At 34.6% G+C, this 24,522-nt stretch overlaps 1 protein-coding gene across 3 annotated transcripts in view; it reads left to right on the forward strand.

Annotated features, from left to right (window-relative positions):
• The window catches only part of COL4A5 (collagen type IV alpha 5 chain), a 218,174-nt gene that overhangs the window by 1,073 nt on the left and 192,579 nt on the right, over positions 1–24,522 (forward strand). The window lies entirely within an intron of this gene.

Below are 24,522 nucleotides of genomic sequence, written 5' to 3' on the forward strand. Positions count from 1 at the left end.
CTTACTAAGGCACCTGAAACAAATTGAGAATTTGCCCATCACCTATTTAAAGGAAAAGAACGGTCTCTTTTTCACAGGAGAATGAGTGTTCTGGTTTAAAGGAGAGTGGAGGAGGGAAGTACACGTGAAATGACAGAGCAAAAACTTCCACTCAGTTTTAGGAATGTAGAATTAAAATCCTAATATATCTCTTAGAAGGGTATCTAGGTCCCACCCACTATCCTTCTGGGGATGAGAGGCAGATCTAAAGGAATGAATGGCTTTGTCAGAGAAAATGTTCTCCAGACTGAAACCCATCATCCTTAATTTCACTTAACCTCTAAATAGAGAATTAAGTGTGACAGATTATTTAAAAGTTATATTTGAGTGAACATAATGGGTGGTTTTAAAAACACTTTAATATGAGATCATGGCTTAGGCCTTCACATGGTTGAGTGACTATCAATTCTTTATATGCAACTGCTGTGTTATATAGCTTATGTGGGTCCACTTGTAAGTTAGCTGTCTAGCTGTTCTATACACTCAGCATGCCTCAGGTTACATTGCCCTCCTCCCATCCTCCAGAAAGTGTGTACTCAAGATATGAGAAAAGTAACTTTCATATTGCTCTAAGCACAACATAATAATAATGGCAACTCTGCTGAAAAACCATGCATATCAAATATTTTTAATTACACTTGCCGTAATTATTCCTCCATCAAAGTAGATAGATAATTTAAAATTGCTTTTATGATGCAGAGCTTCTTAATGGGCTAAGGTTTAGCCACTCAGTAGGGCTGCAGGCCCTTGGATAAAACTACAATTGTGTTGTTGAAAATAGTTCCTTTTAAAAACATCATCTTGGTGTTTACTGCTTGTGGCATTTGGCCCAGGGGCAAAGATTTTGTGGATGTTTGATTAAATATTTCTCGTTTTTTACTTTTGACGTTGCTATTAATAAATGTACACCAGATACCAATCATACAGGTATGTATAGCTGTACTTTATGTCAGATTATATTAAATCATGTTATGTTAAAAATGAAATTTCTTTTTATGATTGACAAAATTTGGGAGCAAGCTTGTTTTCTTGGACTCTTTAACAATTGAGTGTTCATAAAGAAATTACAGAAGACACCAGGCAGTTGTTTTTCCTTTTTTCTCCTATGCAATTATTTATTTATTTTCCTCCTATATAATTTTTAAAGAACATTTTAGACCCCATTTCCCTACCATTAGTATAATGTGCCTCTAATAAAACCAGGGTTTGTTTTTTCTGCTTCACACATTAATATCCTAGTTAGAGTGATGTTTTAATCATCTCAGAGATATGAATGGTATCTGCTTTCCATACTAGTGCTGGGGATATTGGTGACCTTCTCCAGAGTAAACTGGATGGTAGTGGGGCTGCTTGTTGACTGAAGTAGTCTAGTATTGGGACTTTTATACCAGGAAGAGCATTGCTACTTAAATTGCTTTAATTTTTCATAGTTAAGTGATTTCTTTATCTCTGAAGTCATGCCAAATTGGGATATCACAAATATGTGGAAAATTTTTTAGGTGGAGAGTTTGTTAGGTGGAATAAAGTAACTCTTATTCCGAAAGGTTAGCAATAAAGGAAGAAGGCAAATTTAGTTGGAAAGGTCAGTTCTAGTGATGGAAATACGTACTTTTATGTAAAGGTACCTGTGCTGACTCTCTGTTAGTAGGATATACACTTAGATTTATGAATATGGTGTGTTAAATTCTAGTACTGCTATACAATTTTTAGTAACTTCGTGTGTGTGTGTGTGTGTGTGTGTGTGTGTGCACGCGCGCAGTGGAGTGGATAAGTTTCTTTAAATGTACTATCTCCCTTGTGACTAAGAGCAACAACTTGTTAAGGGTAGCAGTGTGGTTTGTGGCCATGGAACAGTTTTTCATCTGAAGTATACTGCTCCACAGGGAGAATTTGTTGACATTGTTATCATAACTTAACATTTTTGCATGTTTACTGTGTGCCAGGCACTGTGCTAATATGGAAATGTACGTTATCATGTTTAATCTTCACAACAGACCTATGAAGTATATACTATTGTTATTCCCACTTTACCGATCAAGGAGCTACAGATCACAGAGGTTAAGTAATGTGCCAAAAATAACATAGTTAGCAAGTTGTAGAGCTGGAAATTTGAATCCAGGCAATTTGACTCCAAATTCTTTACCCTTAATGACTGTCCTATACTGCCTCCTTTGTATGTGGTCTACAGAGATGTATTTGCTGTTCAGAGTATTTGGATCTCTGCTACTTTTTTTTGAGTTAGGGGGAGACACAGGAGGTGAAATGGAAAATATAATGGGGATTACATCTCTTCCTGCTGATGTTAGGAGAAGCATCATGTTGTAATGGAAACAGCTCTGGGATTAGAATAAAAAGATCAGAGTTTGATCTTTATATGTATGTCTATTTATAGAGAGATAATTTAAAAGTAATCTAGAAGCAATTGCTTGTTGCAGATTGTATGATTTTATATCATTACATATATGAAAGGTTAGATTTATAGAACAAGTGTAATTTTGTGGTAGGTGATTATTTTGAAGAAAGATTTGTCTTATTATATTTGTAATTAGTGTCCATAATAATTTTAAATATACTGAACTTTTCAGGAGCGTGTCTATTGTGATAAGACAGAGTACGTGTATGTGGTAGAATACTTTGCTTAAGATGTTCAACTCACTTCTTTTGTTTTACCAATTTACCCACCCATCATATCCAATTCTATGCACTCAACTGTCTCTATAACTTAAGTCTTGTGTGTGTATTTGTATATGTATGTGTCCTGTGACTGTAAAGAGTGTGTACCTTTTTTTCCTGTGTTTTTACTTGGCTTTTGATGTATGTATATTCAACATATGAGACTCTACCTTGAGTTAAAATTGATAAGTTGGTCAAGGTTGTGTCTGCCAGGTTTATCCACTGTAAAGTCACTGTTTCTCCCTTTGTAATTACAAAGCGACCAGATTTTCTAAGACTATATGGGGCAATATTGCAAGACAATGTACATTTCTTGTTTCTCATCGTAGTTTTGCCCACTGTTTTAGCATCTGTTGAGGATTCTGACCTGAATAATTACTGCTGTGATATTTTTCAAATAGTGATCTACAGTTAGCAACATTTTCTGCATTTATTTGTTGAATTCTAATGTAACAAAGAACTTTACCTTCTTTTCTGTTTGTTTCTATTTATTTATTCAGTGATTTATTTATGATAGTATGGACTTATGGATACTTGTTTTATTCTATGAACTATAATGAATTATGCTATTTTTCCTTTTTTTTGCTGAAATAACCCCAGATTTGGTCAATAGAAGCCCCTTCCAATTGGCTCCTGTGTCCTTTCAGTGTGTCCCATCATTTTTTGAGCATTCTCTTACATTCTGGTACCACAAGGTATTCCAGACTCATTTTCTACTTTCCCTGCCCCAACCCTGGAATGAGGCATTTTTCTAAGGAGCTCTGATTCTTTTTGTTGAGTAATGGTATTTAGAGATCAAGATCTGGGTGCTTGGCATGCTCATTATTACTGGGGTGTCATTGCTTCTAGGCCTTCTCAGCAGATAAAACTAGGGAATATATGTATATATACATAGACACATACCCACTTCTATATTTCTTACAAAACCATGAATTTGCACTGATATCTCTGATTCCAGTCCAAAATCACAGAATAAACATACCTCTTTGATACTATGGGATCTCGCTGCTTTCTGGTACCTCTCTTCAGGCATATTTTGTGGTCTTATACAGAGTCTTTAAGAAATTGGCCTCTGGAGTCAGATCTGGAGTCTGAGTGGAGGATGTGTGACCTTCGGACAGGTAGTAACCTCTGAGCTTTAATTTCCTCATTAGCAAAAGGGGGCCAGTGGTACCTATGTCACACATTGTTTTGAGGATAAAATGAGAGAAGTTATGTAAAGCGTTTAGAATAGTACTTGGTACATAGTAAGTGCTCAATAAGATTTCAATTAGATTCCATTATTGTCATTACAAACTAGTTATTGACTTGCCATTTCTTATTTCATTAACTCTCAAATTCTCTGCCTGATTTGCAAGGTCTAGCATGATCTTTCCCTTCATTCATCCTTATTTTTCATTACATCTTACAATACACTCCCTCCATTCTAGCCTAGGTGAACTTCCCTATAATCCCTTGAGCATTACATACATTTTTTAAAAATTTTATTTATTTTTTTATGCAGCAGGTTCTTATTAGCTATTTTATACATATTAGTGTATATATGTCAAACCCAGTCTCCCAGTTCATCCCACATTACATACATGTTTTGCCTCTCCATCTTGTTTAGAATCCTGTGGATCCAAATCTTTCCTCAATTTCAGCATAACATTTACATTCATTCAGCAGATATTTATTCAGCAACTCATAAGTACTTAAGAATTATATTTATGTTGTTCTATTTCTCCCCTCATGGATATGTACTATCCACAAAGTCATTTTGTGCTAGACACTATAGATAAAACTGAATAAGATAGACAGGGTCCCTGCCTTCATGGAGCTTCCATGCTAGTGAGCATAGATAAATAGTTCTGTGGAGCTTTCCCTTACCATTAAATCAGTTGCTGATTTTACCCTTCTTTGAACATTTGTCATATTTAGCCTCTTGTCTAGTATCTAAATGTATTTGGTCTTACAAGCATTTTGTTTCATGGGATTTTATGTCTTCTCCCTATTAGATTATAGACTTTTTGAGGGCAAGAACTGTATATTTGTTCATTCAACAAACTTACATGTTGATTTTGTCTGATGACAAAAATAATACATGCTTAATGTTGGAAACTTGAAAAATGAGAAAATTATAAAGAAGAAAATAAATATCTCTCCACAGTTCTACCAACAGCACAGAAATAACCTACATTATTGTTTTGATGATCTTCCTTCTTATGTATCTAATATTTTCTTTAAAAAGTAGATTGATTAAAATTTTTTAAAAGTTGGGATTACGATATATACAATTTATATGCTATTGTTTTTTCACTTATTATTTTCCCATGTTATTAAAATTCTTAGTTTAAAAGTATTATTTTTAAATGATTGCATACAATTTGTATTTATACACACCACAATTAATTTACATGTTCACTTTTATAGACTATATTTTTAAATTTCAATTTTTTTTAGTCATTATAAGAAATACGGCCATAAACAATTCTTATTCCATATTTTGTATTATTTTGTTAGTACTGCCTCCTTCGTGGAGAATTATTGGGTTAAAGGTCATCAGTATTTTTAAAGTCTTTGGTACATGCAGTAGACCCTGACATTTACAAAGGCTGTATCAACAGATGATATGATAGCTAACTTTTTTTTTAGTGGTTACTATGTTATACCGTCTTAGGTAGATAATATTATTCCCATTTTATGTACAAGGAATCTGAGGCCAACAGGGTGGTTAAAAAAACTACCAGAGGTCACACAGTTAATAAGTGATTGAGCAGTTTAGCTCTAGAACATGCTCATGAAATTTTCCTCAGTTCCTATTTCATTCACGGTAGTACAGAAAAATAGAGTCATGTTGAAAAGTTGAATAATTCCCATTACCGTTTCCATGAATTGATTCTAAAGATAGGCTTACCCACCAGTTCATCCTTTAATAGCTCTTTGCTATAATTGCCTGGGCCATTCATCCTCAAGGACCTAAATTTTAATTTTGTAAACCATGCATCCCCCTACATTTCTCCCCTATACGGAAGGTGGAGCCTGTATTCCATGAATACCTCCCCCACTGACCTCTTCCTAGCTATAGCAAGGGTGTAACATACTCCAAACTCACTGGCATTCTCCCTCCCCCAGGAGAGTTTTGGAATGCGTCTGAATATGGAGACCCCCTTTACCCTCTCTCCCCACTCCCTACCCCATAGCTGCCTATGAGCTTTACACTTAAATGCCGGTGTCTTTGCCTACTGTTGTCCCTTGCTTTCATCCTCCCTAAGTGATACTCCAGAAGTTTCCCCCCATTAATTTCTAATCTGTTTTTCCCACTTTGGGGTGATACTATTCCAGCCCCCATCTCCTGTTTTTAGCAACAAACTTGGAAGTACATATGGAGTGAGAGGTCCCCCATCCATTTTGCAACACTCCCGCCTTACCTTTTCCTTGTGTTTCCTCACTAGCTAAGTGACTTTACTGCCTTTATGATAGCCTTGTGGCTTGTGCATTTCAAATGTATTCCTCCACAAAATCACAAAGTGTTACACATTATGGCTTTTCCAGGTGGCATTTGAATAGCTGAACTTTAAGCTTCTGAATGATAGGGATCTGCTCTTGCCAAATTACTTTCCAGAATGTTTTTACCAATTATATTCCTATCAGTAGTATAAAAGAGTACCTATGAGACAGTCTTAATAATTTTTTTTCTATCTAGTACAGTGACTATAGAATTGATGCTCAATTGATTGCCAGTTGGTTGGCAGATTTGGTTCTATCCTCTAATGATTTTCTTTTTAAAATGTAATCCTTCCATCATCTCATCCCCTTCTGACAATAGCAACCATAGAACAGAAGTGATTTTTGAAAATAAATTCTCTTCTAATTAACATTATAAATGAACCACCCAACCACTTAACTAAATCCTCATTACAAAGATTGTTTTTAATAGCGGTAATTCTTGAGGTGTTTTGGAGAGGCGTCTTTAGTGTGATCTCTGATACATTAGCTTCTTTCATTTTAACCAGATTCTCATTTTATGCATCAATGCTTGAGTTTATTTACCTTCATAATCTGTATAGGTCCAACTGCCCTTGGTTCCTTTAGAAGCTTCTGCTGGCCTTTTACCAAAAGTGTAGTCTGTAATGATACCTGCTACCCTGTTGAAAAGGGAACCTTAAATCCCTTGCTATTTGCTAACGAAAGACAACCAAAGGCAAATGTTACAAAAGAAACAGGTTTTTGCTAAATTTAATTTTTAACTTAAAAAAATTTACTAAATCATTTGCTTTACTTTTTAACTTGTAGAGAGACTTAAGCACCTTTTTTGAGCAAGTGCTAGTCAGGTTAATGGAATTGGTTTTATGACAGTGAGTACTAAAATAGAACTGGAAGAAATTCTGTTGGCATTTGTATCATCTTATAATTCAGTCAAATGACACTCTTCATATATGTTAACAGAACTGGCTGATTTGCTTCCAAAATTTCTATAGTGTGTGTGACATTAATGGAATCCTGAAGGAGATATTGGAACTTTGGCGGGGGAAGATGGTATTAAGAGTGGGACACTAGTGAAAAATTGTTTCGTGTATTCTGTATTTTGAGCTCTCCAGGACTTGCTAAAGGAGGAGAGGTCCTTCTCTGTCCATAATCTCATAATCTAATTGATGTAGTAAAACACTTCTGTATGTGAAAGGCATAGTAGTGCCTGTTTATATCAGGTTGTTTTCTGTTGCAAGTGGTAGAAAACACTAATTCAACTGCCTTAACAGAAAAATTTTAACTCACATTACAAGAAGTTTGGAGGTAGAGTACCTCCAAAATTAATTAATTCAGCCAAATAGTGACCCAGGTTCTTTCCACTTTCTCCTCTGCCATACTCTGCCTATCAGCTTACTGTCTCAGATTCGTGCCCCTCATACTTGCAAGATTGCTGCTGCAGTTCCAGGGATCACATGCAGATGCCACAATGCCTAATAGAAGAAGAGTATGAACTGTTCATTTGTGTCCCTTTTTATCAGCAGTGAAAACTTTCTCAGGAGTCCCATACCTTCACCCTTACATCTGACTGGTTAGAATTGTATTACGTTACACCAGTACATTGGCAAGTGGAATAGGACCATAAATGTAGAGTTAGACAAGTGACTTACACTGCCACCTCCCTCTGCAACACACCAAAGCACATTGCTGCCTGGAAAAGTTAGAGGGTGGGAAAATTTGAATAAAATCAAGGTTCTTTTAGGAAGGAATAAATAGTTCCTGCTTCACAACCTCATGAGTTTGTTGTCAGGATCAGTTGACTAAAAGATTTGTAAGAATTTGATGTATTTGTTAAATGTAAGATGTCTTTCTTAATAGGGAAACTAATGTCTTATAGAGTTGTACAAATGAAAGATGTTGGCTATTTACGTAACTATAGATATTTTAGCATTGGAGGGACATTAGGTCAGTGGTTCTCAAAGTGTGATCTGAAGACCCCTGAGATTCCTGACATCCTATCAGGAGGAACATGAGGACTATTTGAACAATAATTTGAAGACTATTTTGCCTTTTTCACTGTGTTGACATTTGCACTGATGATGGGTAAGACAGTGCAGTATACCAAATTGTCCTAGTAGCTGTATTCTTCATAGTCTTGGAGGACAAAAAGCCAATTTTACTTAACAATGTCCTCAATGTAGCATTGATTTTATTCAATCTTGACCCTTGAGTACAGATATTTTAAAATTTCTGAATGACAAAATGGGAATTATACAGAAAACGCTTCTGTATGCTGAAGTAACATCATTTCTAGGAAAAGCTCTTGTGCTTTGTGAGTTGTGTGAGTTGGGGGCTGAACTAGCTGATTTTTGCCTGGAACACATTTTTACTTGAAAGAACAACTGAGACAAACTGTGGTTATTCAGACTTGAGTATTTGGCAGGAATTTTCTTGAAAATGAGCAAAGTGAGTCTGTCATTTCAAGGAAGACAACTGGCAGTGTTTGTTGCCAATGAAAACATTTGAGCTTTTCAAGTATTAGAATTTTAGAAAACTTGAATCTTGAATATGGGCTTGATAGCTTTCCAAAACTTAGCCTTTTCTAATGAGATTGGTAACTATATTAATGTGTATGATTTTTTTATATTATGAAATAAAATGTGTTAACATTTGGAAGTTCTGCAAATCCCACTGAACTAATATTTTCCAAATGACTAATGCATGATGTTACAAAATCATGATGGCTAAAAGATCCATTGAAAGACAAGTTAGATCAATCAGTTTTAACGTAATTGAGTACAAAAATTAAATAGATAAGGTATCAGATTCTATGTTGCAACCTACCTTCTTTTAGGTAGACTCTTCTGTCTACCACTTGCAGAATTTTGGCATAGTATCAAAGAATATCTACAGTTATTTTAAAAAGGTATTAAAATACTCAGTTTTCCAAATATATAACTTCATGAGGCCAGATTTTCTTCATATATTTCAACCAAAACAACATATTGCAACAGAACGGATGCAGAAGCAGATATGAAGATCTAGCTGTCTTCTATCAAGGCAGACATTAAAGAGATTTGCAAAAAAGATGTAAAACAATCCCTCTTCTCCCTTTTTTTTTTTTGTTTTGGAAAATATAATTATTTTCATGAAAATGCATAATATATGTTAACATGTAATGAGTTCATTATTTTTTAAACATTTGTTTGTTTATTTATTTATTTATTTTGGCTGCACTGGGTCTTAGTTGCGGCACGCGGGATCTTCACTGGGGCATGCGGACTCTTAGTTGCGGCATGCATACGGGATCTAGTTCCCCGACCAGAGAGCAAGGAACCTGGGCCCCCTGCATTGGGAGCGCAGAGTCTTACCCACTGGACCACCAGGGAAGGCCCATGAATTCATTATTGTTGCTTTTAAATGAATAAAGAAATAATTATTTTAATTATTACTCAGTTTTATTTTATATGGTACATACTGATAGATGTAACCCACATAAGCAAAAGCTTTGCGGTCCTCAGTGATTTTTAAGAGAGTAAAAGGGTCTTATAAAGTTTGAAAACCACTACAGAGACCAGCTCCCATCATTTTACAGGAAAATGATTGATGAAAGATGCAGCTTGTTAGTTGCAGAGGCAGAGAAGTAATATTATTCCATTCCTCTCTCCAGTATACCACATTGGTTTAGGGATTGGTGATATGATTTTGTAATTTTATTCATCCTAGTAGATAGAGTTAAAATACCAAATAGAAAATGTACTAGATTGTACTTGTATCTTTCCTATAATCTTCAGTCTAATTGACAAGTCAGAAACATTCTCACTATACAAACCACAGCAGAGGAGACACTGATGAAGAAAGACTATGAGCTAAAGTTACAGTTATTTTTAGATACCAAATTGGAAAACCCATAAAACCAGAGTTCTTGGCTTACATATCTTTGTATTCGTCACAGTGTATGGACTGGTTCCTTGTATGTAGTTGATTCTCAATAGCTAATTGCGGAATGAATTTTGAATTTTGGGGAAGGGTAGATTTATTTGCCAAGAGACAAGACCTAGAATCAATTAGTTAAGTTATAGGAACTCTTGATATCAATTATTTTCTAACCATTAAGCTATTTAGTAACAGGAATGACCCATTACTAAAAGTGCTCAAAGAGAGGGTAGATGCTACGTTGTCAGCAATACCCACAAAGTCTCTTTCCACTCTAAAATTCTATTGTTCTGGTTGTTGGAAGGAACTTTCTTTTTTATTGAGCTCAAATCCTTGTCTCTATAATTTTTAAGTAACTCGGAGGTATAATTGACATAAAATAAAGTGCACATATTTAAAGTGTACAATTTAAGGAGTTGTGACTTATGTGTACACTTGTGAAGCCACCAGTACATTAAAAATAATGAACATATAAATCACTCCTGAAGATTTTCATGCCTCTTGGTAGTCCCTCTCTCCCTTCCTACTCCTATCCCCCATCCCCAGGTAACCACTGATCTGCTTTCTGTACATTAATTTTGTTTTCTAGAGTCATATAAATGGAGTCATATGTACACTTTCTTTGTTTTGGATCTTTTTTTTTTCAGCATTTGAGATTCATCCACATTGTAATGTGTATCCGTAGTTCATTATTTTCTTGTTGAGTCATATTCCATTATATGGATATACCACACTGTGTTTTTCTGTTCGCGTGTTGATGAATATTTGGGTTATTTACGGCTTGTCTATTACACGTAAAGCTTCTATGAACACTTTAATTTTTGCATTTTAACAGTTATTTTATTGAAGTGTAATTTACATAAGGTGATATGTACCGATCTTAGGTGAACAGCTCAAATATATATATTTTTAATTGTATACACTTTGGTAACCACCATCCAGGTCAAGATATAGAACATTTCCGTTACCCAAGCTCCACCATGCCCCTTTCCTTTCAGTGCCTTTTGTGTCTTCTATAAAAATTTTTAAACTCCAAGGTTGCAAAGATATTATCATATGTTTTCTTCCAGAATATTTATAGTTTCAGTTGTCTTTAGGACCATTTTTTTCTATATAGATAACCAGTCGTTCCAGTACCATATATTGAAAAGAAATACCTCTTCTCATTGATTTGGTTTGATGACTTTATTAAAAATCAGTTGAATGTATAGGTCTTGGTCAGAACTTACTAGTCTGGCCTGTTGATCTGCTTGTCTACCCTTATTCCAATATTATGCATTCTTCATTATTTTGGCATTAAAATAACGCTTTAAATTTTGTAGTGTAAGTCCTTCAAATTTGTTCTTTAAGATTGTCTTGACTATTGTCTTGAATGTTTATTCCATATAAATTTTAGATTCATCTTGTAAATTTTTACTAAAAAACTATTTGAGATTTTGGTAAGGATAGCAATAATTCTATGGATCAATTTAGGAATAAATGAAATCTTAAAATTATTGATTTTCCCAATCTATGAACACATCTCTCCTTTAACTGAGATATTCTTTAATTACCTTCATCATAGAAGTCATGCTCAGCATTTGGTCAGTTTCTTCCTATGCATATGCTTGTATAGTAAATGGTATAATTTTCAAAATTGTATTTTTAGTTTGTTGCTAAGATATAGACATTCATTTATATATTGATCTTTTTACCCTAAGATATTACTGTTTTTTCTTTTTTAGGGTATGATTTATATATTGTAAAATTCACCCATTTTATGCACAGTTCTGTGAGTCTTGACAGATGCATACAATAGTAAGTGTAGTCAATCAAGATATAGAACAGCATTGCTAAGATTATTCATTAGGTTCTAGTAGTTTGTATTTTCCATGTACATAATCATATCATCTGAAAAATAGAGTTGTTTTTCCTTTTCAATCCATATGCCTTTTTCTGCTCTCCACCTTATTGTACTGGCTAAGACTTCCAGTACAAGTTTAATAGAAGTGGTAAGAGAAAATATCCTTTTTTTTTGCACTCTATCTTTTGGGGAGTATATTTACTATTTCGCTCTTATGTTAGCTTTAAGTTTTACACAGTAACAGATTGAGGAGCTCCTATCCCATTCCTATTTGCTGACATTAAAAAAAAGTTAAATTTCCTCAAGAAATAATTTGCACCTATTTAAATCATCATGTTGTTAGGAACTCAGCTGAACTGCTAGGTGTCTTAGTAGCCAGTTAAAACAAGCAAGCCAAAATGAAAATAACAACCCCTTAACTGCTTATTATGATTGATAAGCAAGAGACAGTATCAGGGAAAGTGCCAACTCCCCTTCCCTCCCATTTACATTTTTCTCCATGCAGTGACTGCAGGTCTGGTGGATCAGCACAGACTTGGGGATCAGGTCATCTCACTGATGCAGGAGCCTCAAACAAAAAGCTCCTGCACTTTTAGGGAGCTGGAGACCTAGGAGAGGAAGAGGAGAAGTGCTATGAGTGAGAAAGGTACTGAGTACTGAGTCAGATGGAGAAAATTGTCTTCAGAGTTTCCCCCCACTTCCTCTGCTATGAGTGTTGTGAACAAGTCTTTGTGTGGACATACGCTTTCCTTTTTCTTGGGTAAATAATCAAGGAATGGAATTGCTGGGTTGTATCATAAGTCTATTTTAAATTTTACAAGAAACTGCTAAATTGTTTTTTAAAGTGGTTGTACCATTGAACATTCCACCAATGTATAAAAGTCCTAGTTGCTCCTCATCCTAACCTACGTTTGCTACTGTTACTCTTTTTAGTTTTAGCCATTTTGATGTCTGAGTATTGCTACCTCCTTGTAGTTTTCTTATAGTTCTTTTTATTTATTTATATACAGTAAAATTTACTATCATTGATGTACTGCCTGTGAGTTTTGGTAAAAGCATACAATCTTGTAACCACTGCCATAAACACGATTCGGAACGGTTCCATCACCTCACAATATTTCCTAATGCTGCCTCTTTGTAATTAGCTCCTCCACTTACCCACAGTTCCTGGTTATCAGTGGTCTATTTTCTAATTCTATAATTTTACCTTTTTCATAATGTCATATAGATTGAATCAGCCAGCATGTAACGTATTGAGTCTTTTTTCTCTTAATGTAATGCATTTTAGATTTATCCATATGGTGTCTATCAGTAGGTCATTTCTTTTTTCTTATATTTGAGTGGTAAGAGCTCTTACATATTTGGGATACAACATCTTTGTTTGATATATACAAGTTTTGTGGATGTGTTCTCCCATTTGGTGGCTTGCCTTTTTATTTTCTTAACTGGTCTTTGACTACTCCAAGGTCACCAAGATTTTCATCCATGTTTGCTTCTAAAAGTTTTTTTAAAAAAGTAGTTTCAGCTTTTGACCCATTTAGTTGTTTGTGTATGGTGTTTGGTAAGGGTACTGGTTCAGTTTTTTCCCATGTGTTTAACTAGTTCCAGCACCATTTTTTGAAAAGATAATCCCTTCCCCATTTAATTACTTTGGTACCTTTGTTGAAAATAATTAACCATGTATGTGTGGGTTTATTTTTGGACTCTAATAAATTCCTCAATCTATATGTCTACGCTTAAGGTAATAAATAGCAGACTGCCTTCATTACTGTAGTTTTATAGTAAGGCTTGAAATCAGGTGGTGCAAATTCTCCAAATTTGTTCTTTTTCAAATTTTTCGTTCTCCTCCTCCTCTCCCTTCTCCTCTTCCTCCTTTCATCCTTCTTCTCCTCCTTTGCATTTCTATGTAAAATTTGCAGTCACCTTGTCAAGTCATACAGATAAACCTCCTGTAATTTTGAATGGGATTGTGTTTAATCTGCAGATCATTTGGGGGAAAATTGATCTCTTAACGGTATTCATTTATTCTGATAAATGAACATGGTATATCTTTCTGTTTACTAAGGTGTTCTTTAATTTCTCTCAGCAATATTTTGTAGTTTTCACTGTGTAGGTCTTATACATATTTTGTTAAATTTATCCCTAAGTATTCCTGTGTTTGAATAGTATTATGTAGTATTAATAGTATTGTATTTTATCTTCTATTTTCAATTATCAGTGTATCGAAATATGAGTGATATTTTTCTATTGACATATATACTATGATCTTGCTAAATTAATTTATTATTTCTGGTAGCTTTTCAATGAATTTCTTAGATTTATCTACATAATGTGATTATATCTTCTGTGAATTAAGATATAAGATAGATTTACTTCTTCCTTTGTAGTCTGCACACTCAATTTCCCCCCTTATTTTATTGTTAGGACCTTCAGGAGAATGGTTAAGTGTTGAAACCACCGTCTTTGCTAACTTTTCCCAATGTATGAAAACATTTGTTTCACATACTTTGTAGAGTTTTTTGGTTGTTTTTGGCAAGATGGCAAGTCCAGTAGCAACTGTTCCAACATAGCCTGCTGTCATTTCTGTTGATAACACTGCTGTGAACATTGCTGAACAAAATTATTTACTTTTCAGATTATTTCCTTTGAGTAGACTTCTAAAACTAGATATTGTCATCTGTATACCTATATCTGTACCTATCTGTCTACCTACTTATTATCCATCCATCTATCTATCTATCTAAATTTACAGTATAAGAGTTACCTTGGAGGGGACTCCCATGGTGGTCCAGTGGTAAAGAATCCGCCTTACAATGCAGAGGATGCAGGTTCAATCCCTGGTCAGGGAACTAAGATCCCACATGCCGCAGGGCAACTAAGCCCATGTGCCACAACTACTGAGCTCACGCAGCTCAACTAGAGAGCACATGTGCCGCAAACTACAGAGCCCATGTGCTCTGGAGCCCGTGTACCACAACTAGAGAGAGAAAACCCACACGCCACAACTAGAGAGAAGCCCGCGCACCGCAACGAAGAGCCCGCATGCCACAGTGAAAGATCCCACATGCCTCAATGAAGATCTCATGTGCTGCAACTAACACCCAGCACAGCCTAAATAAATAAATAATCTTTTTTTAAACAAAGAGTTACCTTGGAATGGAATTGCTGGGTCATATAGTAGTTCTATTTTTATTTTTTTGAGAAACTTCCATACTGTTTTCCACAGTGGCTGCACCAATTTACACTCCCTCCTTTTTTCTACATCCCTGCCAACATTTGTTATTTGTGTTTTTTTTGTTTTTTGATGATAACCATTCTGACAGATGTGAGATGATATCTCATTGTGGTTTTGATTTACATTTCCCTGATGATTAGCAGTGTTGAGCATCTTTTCATGTGCCTGTTGGCTATCTGCATTTCCTCTTTGGAAAAATGTCTGTTCAATTCTTCTCATTTTTTAATCGGGTTGTTTATTTTTAATGTTGAGTTGTATGAGCTGTTTATATATGTTGGATATTGATCCCTTATTGGTCATATCATTTGCAAATATTTTCTACCATTCCATAGGTTGTCTTTTTGCTTTGTCAATGGTTTTCTTTGCATTGTTGTGCAAAAGCTTTTAAGTTTAGTTAGGTCCCATTTGGTTAGTTTTGCTTTTATTTCCTTTATATGACTTGACAGTTCCACTCCTGAGTATATATATGGAAAAAACAATAACACTAATTCGAAAAGATACATGCACCCCAATATTCATAGCAGCATTATTTACAATTGCCAAGGTATGGAAGCAACCTAAATGTCCATCCACAGATGAATGGATAAAGAAGATGTGGTGTGTGTGTGTGTGTATACACACACACACAGACATATACGCACACAATGGAATGTTACTCAGCCATAAAAAAGGACAAAATAATGCCATTTGCAGCAACATGGATGGACCTAGAGATTGTTATACTAAGTAAGTCAGACAGAGAAAGACAAATAACATATGATATCACTTATACGTGGAATCAAGAAAAGGCTACAGATGAACTTATCTACAAAACAGAAATAGAGTTACAGATGTAGAAAATAAACATGGTTACTGGGGGGTAAGAAGGGGGAGGGATAAATTGGAAGGTTGGGATTGACACACATTACTGTATATATTCACTAAAATAGATAACTAATAAGGACCTACTGTATAGCACAGGGAACTCCACTCAATACTCTGTAATGGCCTATATGGGAAAAGAATCTAAAACTCAGTGGATATATGTATATGTATATGTATAACAGACTCACTTTGCTGTACACCTGAAACTAACACAACATTGTAAATCAACTGTACCCCAATAAAAATTAAAAAACAAAAAAGAGAGAACAGAAGACTAGGGTCATTCCTATAGTTTTTATTTCCTACTACCTTATTTTACTTCATTTAAGTGTCTTATTTCTCTTTGATAATGTATGAAACAAAGAATTAAACTATAGGACTAAGATTGGGTAACTGATAAAAATATTTTAGAAAAAAATACAGTTCAGTTTATCTTGGGATGAGGAAGACACTTTTTCTAACTTTCCTTTATTTTGACTTAACTTCGTAGAAGAAATGCTTGAACGACGACCCTGTAGGAAATGGCCCTATCCATTTTGAGTTACTATGATTTAATTTAGTTTCAGGAAGCCTTCTGAAATGTGAAGCATTTATTTAAGCTTTAGTATCCCTTCTGAGTAGTTTTCCTAGCTGACTATAAATGAGCCAATTTTCCCTAGCTTTAAGGTCATGTTAATTTTCATTGTTTTGTTTCAAAATGAAGGAGTCAATTCCTTTTATGTTGTGATTTTTGAAATAAGCTATACATTTTTTTCAGATGTGGGTATGTTGAAAGTTTCCACTATCTGGCAAGATTCATCTCTCTAGATTTCCCCCCTCCCATTTTCCTCACTCCTTAAAGGTACTAAATACATTTTGGAGGAAGAAAAATGATATCTTTTTTCTTCTAGTTCTTATGGTCAGTTGAGTTCCTGGGTTTCTAATTTAAAATTTTTTTTTTTACCTTGGAGTGAATGTACTCAATTTATAGTAATTTGGTTCATAGTGAATAAATGCATCCTTAGCTCTTCTCTCAATTCTACTTGCCTGTTTATCTTTTACAGCTTATTTAGGCATTTCATTTTTCTCCACAGTTGCAGTGAAGACTTTTTTTTGTTATAGCACAAGCTTATTAGACCTTATCATAGCCTTCATGCCTTCATTTGTGTATACCGTATAATGGAAAAAAACACAGACTAATGTTGTAAAGTAACAAATGAGATTAAACTGAGAAAGGTCACCTTTTCTAGAGGCGGAAAAAGAGGTTCATCTTCAGGGGCTTAGGTTTGTTTTGCTAACTAATTTGAATGACACATTTGAATTTGCAGATTGACAACCATTATATTTAAAACATGAGCTTACAAACTTATATGTATCCTGGTAGATTTTCACACCCATATTCTCATTTTTTCTGCACTCCATTATACCCAGATAGGGAAAGAGAAATATCTTTTTTCTTCAAATGGTTAAATCGTTATAATTTGAAGTTGACAATATGCTAAAAAACACAGGTGAGTTCAAAATCAGGTCTTTCTGATTTCCATGAGACATTATAAACATTTTGTTACTCAGGCTTTGTTTTAAAATCAGGTCCTAATTTATTTTGAAAAACTGAAAATATTCATAGGCAAGAGCGATTAAATTATTTCAGGTTATAATATTTTTCTTACTTCTGCTTACATGTCTACTTTTTCATCTGTATTCTTCATGGTACTTAAAAATTCTGTAAAGATTTTTATTGGGTTTAAATGTTAATAAAATCATAAATTATTATAGGAGAAAAGTATATAGACATAGGTTTTCATAAATCACAATTAATGGAAATGTATACTTATAGGAACATTAACTTGGTTCATTTTGGGTAGAATACTCTAGGGTGTAAAGTTTCATCTCCTTTCCATACCATTGTCTTTAAGAATGCAATATCAGTCTAAACATGAAATTTTTATATTAACAAAGAACTTCTCTATGATAAATGTTTATTCAAAATTAAATGGAGAAAAAAGATTCAGAGGATGATAGATTATGGGTCCTTATTTTTTTTCCGTGTCTATTTTCTCAGTTATCTATAGTAAATGTTTATTATTTTTGCAATAAACATGTTTTTAAAATATTGCATACTAGTTGATGGCTGTATATTTCAACTTTTTTTGGATTTAAACAATTTAACAACACATTTTAGGGTTTAGCCATTTTTATGCCGTTATTCCTGTTAAAGGAAAAGAGGCTAGGTGAATTAATGAAAAATTAAAACAGAATTTTATTATTTTAATAAACATTTCGGGTCAATTTTAGAGTTTTCCTTTACCTGTCTTTTTTTAAAAGAACTTCGGTGGGTTTTTTTTTTAAGTAAAAAATTCCAGAGACTGCCAGAATAACCTAATGCCAGTAGTAATTCTGTCATTGAACACTATGGAGAGGAAATATCTTTAATTTGTATGTACTCTTTCGTGTAAAGTGTAACATGTATTCTCATCTTTCCCCCTCACTATTTACATCTTCCCACTTTTTACTTTACCAACACTAAAAAGAGTGATATTGAATGCTGGATTCAACTTTTTCACTTATATTTGGAGCAAAATATGTAATGTATGTATGAAACCTGTGATTTTATTTTAAGGTCTTGTAAATGTATCCAAAATATTTAGATAAATTGACACAAAATTTGTGATAAAATAGAAATTCCCTCTTAAAAGGAAGACTTTTTAATTTTTTTAAATAATTTTATTTTATTTATTTTTGGCTGCATTGGGTCTTCGTTGCTGCACGCGGGCTTTTCTCTAGTTGTGGCGAGCGGGGGCTACTCTTTGTTGCAGTGCACGGGCTTCTCATTGCGGTGGCTTCTCTTGTTGCAGAGCACAGGCTCTAGGTGTGCGGGCTTTAGTAGTTGTGGAACGCAGACTCAGTAGTTGTGGCTCACGGGCTCTAGAGCACAGGCTCAGTAGTTGTGGCACACGGGCTTAGTTGATCCACAGCATGTGGGATCTTACCGGGCCAGGGATCGAACCTGTGTCCCGTGCATTGGCAGGCAGATTCTTAACCACTGCGCCACCAGGGAAGCCCCAAAAGGAAGACTTTTAAACCTTACATTTTAGTTGAGTGTTTTCTGGTTGAATTAGGAATATTCAGGATTTGTAAAATATGTAGTAACTCTCCAATAAACACTTCAAGAAGGTATCTTAGTTTTTAATTACTTACAAGTTCTATAATTTATTCCAAAGCCTTAATAAATCATTTTAACTAATGATTTATTAAGGCTGTTTATGCTGCTTCCCAGTATTGGTTGAAAATAATTGGATAATATTACCTGTTGCTGTTCTAATCCCCACCCCATTTTATAATTTCCCTGAAGAAAAAATTGTGTCAGTCTCAGTGAGTGTCTGAGAGTTGACTTCATAGCCAAGATAGGGTGTTGTGGTAGTGAGATATACTTTTAGGGTTTATATTGATGAGAGGATGTACACTTTCTGAATCTGTCTAGAAGATGGTGTAAGTGAATGCAGCTGGGAAAAGTGAGAGTGGCATCCCATTAGGCATGTTGTACCCATCTTATTTTAGGATTCTGCACATTTCTTAGTCATTTCTTTAAGAGGTAGTCAGCATGTAGTGTGGGAGGTACATTCATCTTCTCCACACTGTTGCTTTACTGTTGCACTTTATCACAGCAAATTATTGGACAGAGCAGGATTTGGAAGTTAGGTTATTCAATAGAACTGGGGTAGAGAGAGACTGCTCAGAGAGTTTATCCTGAATAGCAAAGGGTCAGGAATTAGAATGGTGGATAGCTGTAGTGTTTTGGTGTTTTGCAGTAGGTAGGACAGATTCCTCTCTTTTTTTGTGGCAGTGCAAAACCCCTGCAATGGCTAGTTCTAAAGTTACTGTGGTAGTATAATGTAATGGTTTAGTTTAAAGCATGGACATTGACATCACGCTTGGTTTAAGTCATGTCTCTTCCACCTACTAACTTGGCTAATATTATTGACCTAAAGTGCCTTAATGCCTAGCATATAGTAAGTGTTCAACAAATGATAACAGTGATTCTCCTGCAGGATCTGTAGTCTGTCTCAATATAACTTACTGAAATCTAGTTGCCTTTCTTAGGCATAGTAATTTGTTTTCCTTCTTGATTAGCTTTCTTCATCTCTGGTCTTTACCATGAAGTGGAAAAATGACTTAGAAACACTATTTTAGTTTATTTCTAGAGGTGTTGGCTAGACATTATGTCAGTTAGGTATGCCTATACCAGTATTTGATATATTAAAAACAGATATAATTTCATAAGTAGTGTTGTCTGACTAGAGATGAAATGGTCCGAAAGAGACAGGAAAATGGGGAAGTGGGAGTAGTTGTAAAGACAAAATTAAAACTAGCGTGTAAATAAGAAAGCAGGTTTATCTGCATCCATAGAGAAAAACTATTAAAACTACTTAGCTCACTTTAATTTCCTAGGAAGCTTCCTAAGGTTCTTAATTATTAAATTATGTATTTGGTTGAAACTAAATATTTAGATAGTTGTAGTATAGATATGCATGTCTGCATGCATGTATGTTACATATATGTAAATTTGTTATTCCTAAACTAATTTCAGGGGGTTCCTTCTCACCTAAAGGAAATTTAAATAAATACTTTAAATATTTTAGGAAATACAACATACCATTTAGTAAATTTACGGGAACAAGTGAATAACTTAGCTATTCCAACAATGTTTTGCCTCCGCATTCCTTGGCGCAAACAGGGACCTCAGTGAAGCGTCCCTCATGGGAGTTGCCTGTGGAAATCTTACGAAGAGGTCCAAGTCCCAATTCAGGCTCCCTCCCTTCTATTTTTTAAAAGTCAACTTTATTGAAGTATAGTTTACATACAGTAAACTGCATTCATTTTAAGTGCACAGTTTAGTGAGTTTTGACAAATGTATACACCCTCAACAATCAAGATAGTGAAAAGTTTAATCACTCCAAAAAGTTCACTTGTGTCCCTTCCCAGTGAAATCTTGCCCTGTCCCTGTACCCTGGAAACCACTGATCTGCTATCTTTTGCTGTGAACACTGGTGTGCAGTCATCTTGTACACAAAATTTTCATTTCTCTTAGGTAAATACAAAGGAATGGAGTATATAATGTATTTAACTTTACAAGAAACCACACAAATATTTGTCACAATGATTTTACTGTTTTACATTCCTACCAGCAATGTATAGGATCTTTTTAATTATTGCTGAGTGAACAATTCAGTGGTATTTAGTACATTCACCATGTTGTGCAGTCACCACCCCTATCTAGTTCCAAACATTTTTATTACTCCAAAATAAAACCTTGTACCCAATAAGCAGTTCCTTCCCATTTCCACCTCCCTCCAGCCCCTGGAAACCACCAATCTGTATTCTGTCTCTGGATTTACCTATTATGGATATTTCATACAAACGGAATCATACATTTTGTTTATCCACTCATCCATTGATGGACATTTGGGCAGTTTACGTTTTGGCATTTGTGAATAATGCTGCTATGAACATGTGTGTACATGTATTTGTTTGAGTACCTGTTTTCAATACTTTGGGGTATATACCTAAGAGTAGAATTACTGGCCATGTGGTAATTCTATCTTTAAGTTTTTGAGGAACTGTCAAATTGTTTTCCCACCAGCAGTGTACTGGCATTCCAATTTCTCCATACCCTTTCAACACTTGTTATTTTCTGTTTTATTATTATTATTATTACCATTCTAGTTTGTTAATGAAGTAATTCTTCATTGTGGTTTTGATTTGCATTTTCTTACTGACTAATGATGTTGAGCATCTTTTCATGTGCTTGTTTGCCATTTGTGTATCTTTGGAAAAATGTCTATTTAAGGCCTTTGCCTATTTTTTAATCGGGCTGTTTGTCTTTTTGTTGTTGGGTTGTAAGAGTTCTGTTCTGTATATATTCTGAATACTAGACAAATACATGACTTCAAATATTTTCTCCCATTCTGTGAATTGTCTTCTTACTTTCTTAATAATATTAGTTTATGCACCGTTTAAAATTTTTTTCATGAACTCCAATTTATCTTTATGTTTTGTTTTGTTACTCATAATTTTGATGTCATATGTGAGACTCCATTGCCAAATCCAAGGTCGTGAGGATTTACTCCTTTGTTTTCTTATAAGAGTTCTATGGTTTTAGATTTTATATTTAGGTCATTGATCCATTTTGAATTAGTTTTTGTAAATGACATGAGGTAGAGGGCCAACTTTATTCTTTTGTGTGTAGATATCCAGTTGTCCCAGCACTATTTGTTGAAGAGGCTATCCTTTCCCATTAAATGGTCTAGGCACCCTTCTCAAAAATCAATTCACCATATGGATTCATTGCTGGACACTTAATTCTATTCCATGGACTATTTCTTTATCTTTATGCCAGTACCACAGTTTTGATGACTATAGTTTTGTAGTAAGTTTTGAAATCAGGCAGTGTATGTCCTCCAACTTTCTTTCTCTTTTTTTTTTTCCGATTATGTAGGCTACTTTGGGCCCCTTGCAATTCCATATGAATTTGAGGATTGGCTTTTCCATTTCTGCTCAAAGGCCGTTGGAATTCTGATAGGGATTTCATTGAATCTATAGGTTGCTTTGGGTGGTATTACCATCTTAATATTGTTGTTTTCCAATCCAAGAGCAAAAGATGTCTTTCCATTTCTTTTTGTCTTCTTTAATTTCTTTCATCAATTTTTTCTGGTTTTCGATGTACATGTTTTTCACTTGGTTAAGTTTTTAAAAAGTTTTTTTTATTGGGGTATAGTTGTTTTACAGTGTTGTGTTAGTTTCTACTGTACAGCGAAGTGGAGTTCCCTGTGCTATATAGCAAGTTCTCATTAGTTATCTATTTTATACATATTAGTGTATATATGTCAATCCCAATCTCCCAGTTCTTCCCACCCCCCCCTTTCCCCTCTTGGTGTCCATACGTTTGTTCTCTACATCTGTGTCTCTAGTTCTGCTTTGTAAATAAGTTCATCTGTACCATTTTTCTAGATTCCACATATATGCGTTAATATACGATATTTGTTTTTCTCTTTCTGACTTACTTCACTCTGTATGACAATCTCTAGGTCCATCCACGTCTCTACAAATGACCCAATTTTGTTCCTTTTAATGGCTGAGTAATATTCCATTGTATATATGTTCCACATCTTCTTTATCCACTCCTCTGTTGATGGACATTTAGGTTGCTTCCATGTCCTAGCTATTGTAAATAATGCTGCAATGAATATTGGGATGCATGTGTCTTTTTGAATTATGGTTTTCTCTGGGTATATGCCCAGTAGTGGGATTGGTTAAATTTATTTCTAGGTATTTTATTCTTTTGGATGATATTGTAAATGAAATTGTTTTCTTAATTTCCTTTTCAGATTGTTCATTGTGGTTGTATAGAAACAAAATTGATTTTCGTGTGCTGATCTTGTAACCTAACACTTTGCAGAATTTGTTTATTAGCTCTGGTATTTCATTTGTGGATACTGTAAATATTCATTTACTTGGCTGCATCGTGTCTTAGTTGTGGCACATGGGATCTTTTACTTGCGGCACGTGGGATCTTTTACTTGCGGCATGTAGGATCTTTAGTTGTGGCATGCGAACTCTTAGTTGTGGCACATGGGATCTAATTCCCTGACCAGGGATGGAACCCAGGTACCCTGCATTGGGAGTGCGGAGTCTTAGCCACTGGATCACCAGGGAAATCCCCATTTGTGGATACTTTAAGACTTCTGTATGTATGTATGAAACAGACATAGTTTTACTTCTTCCTTTCCAATTTGGATGCCTTTTATTTTTTTTCCTTACCTAATTAACTTTGGCCAAGACTTCCAGACTATGTTGAATAGAAGTGGTGAAAGCAAGTATCCTTGTCTTGTTCCTGATCTTTGAGGAAAACCTTTCAGTCTTTCACCATTGAGTATTGAGTTAGCTGTGGATTTTTCATAAATACTTTTTATCATATTGAGAAAGTTTCCTTCTGTTCCTAGTTTCTGAGTGCATTGATCATGAAAATGTGCTGAATTTTGTCAAATGCTTTTTCTGTATCAGTTGAGGTGATCATGCGTTTTCTTCCCTTTGTTCTATTAATGTGGCATATTATATTGATTGATTTTCTTATATTTAACCATTCTTGAGTTTCTGGAATAAATTTTACCTGATCATGGTGCATAATCCTTTTTAGTCAGCTATTGGATTTGGTTTGCTAGCATTTTGTTGAGATATTTTGCAACTATTTTTATAGAGGATATTGGTCTATGATTTTCTTTAGTGTCTTTGTCTGGTTTTGGTATCAGGATAATACTGGCTTCATAGAATTAGTTAGGGTGTGTTACCTCCTCTTTTTATTTTTTGGAAGATTTTGAGAAGAATTAGTGTTAATTTTTCTTTAAATATTTGGTAAAATTCACCAATGAAGGTATCTGATTGTGGACTTTACTTTGTTGTGAGGTTTTTGATTATTGATTCGATGTCTTTACTTGTTATAAGCCTTCTC

This window comes from Aethalodelphis obliquidens, unplaced genomic scaffold, assembly GCF_003676395.1.
Source record: "Aethalodelphis obliquidens isolate GAN/ISIS:26980383/991018 unplaced genomic scaffold, ASM367639v1 scaffold66, whole genome shotgun sequence".
Lineage (NCBI taxonomy): Eukaryota > Metazoa > Chordata > Mammalia > Artiodactyla > Delphinidae > Aethalodelphis > Aethalodelphis obliquidens.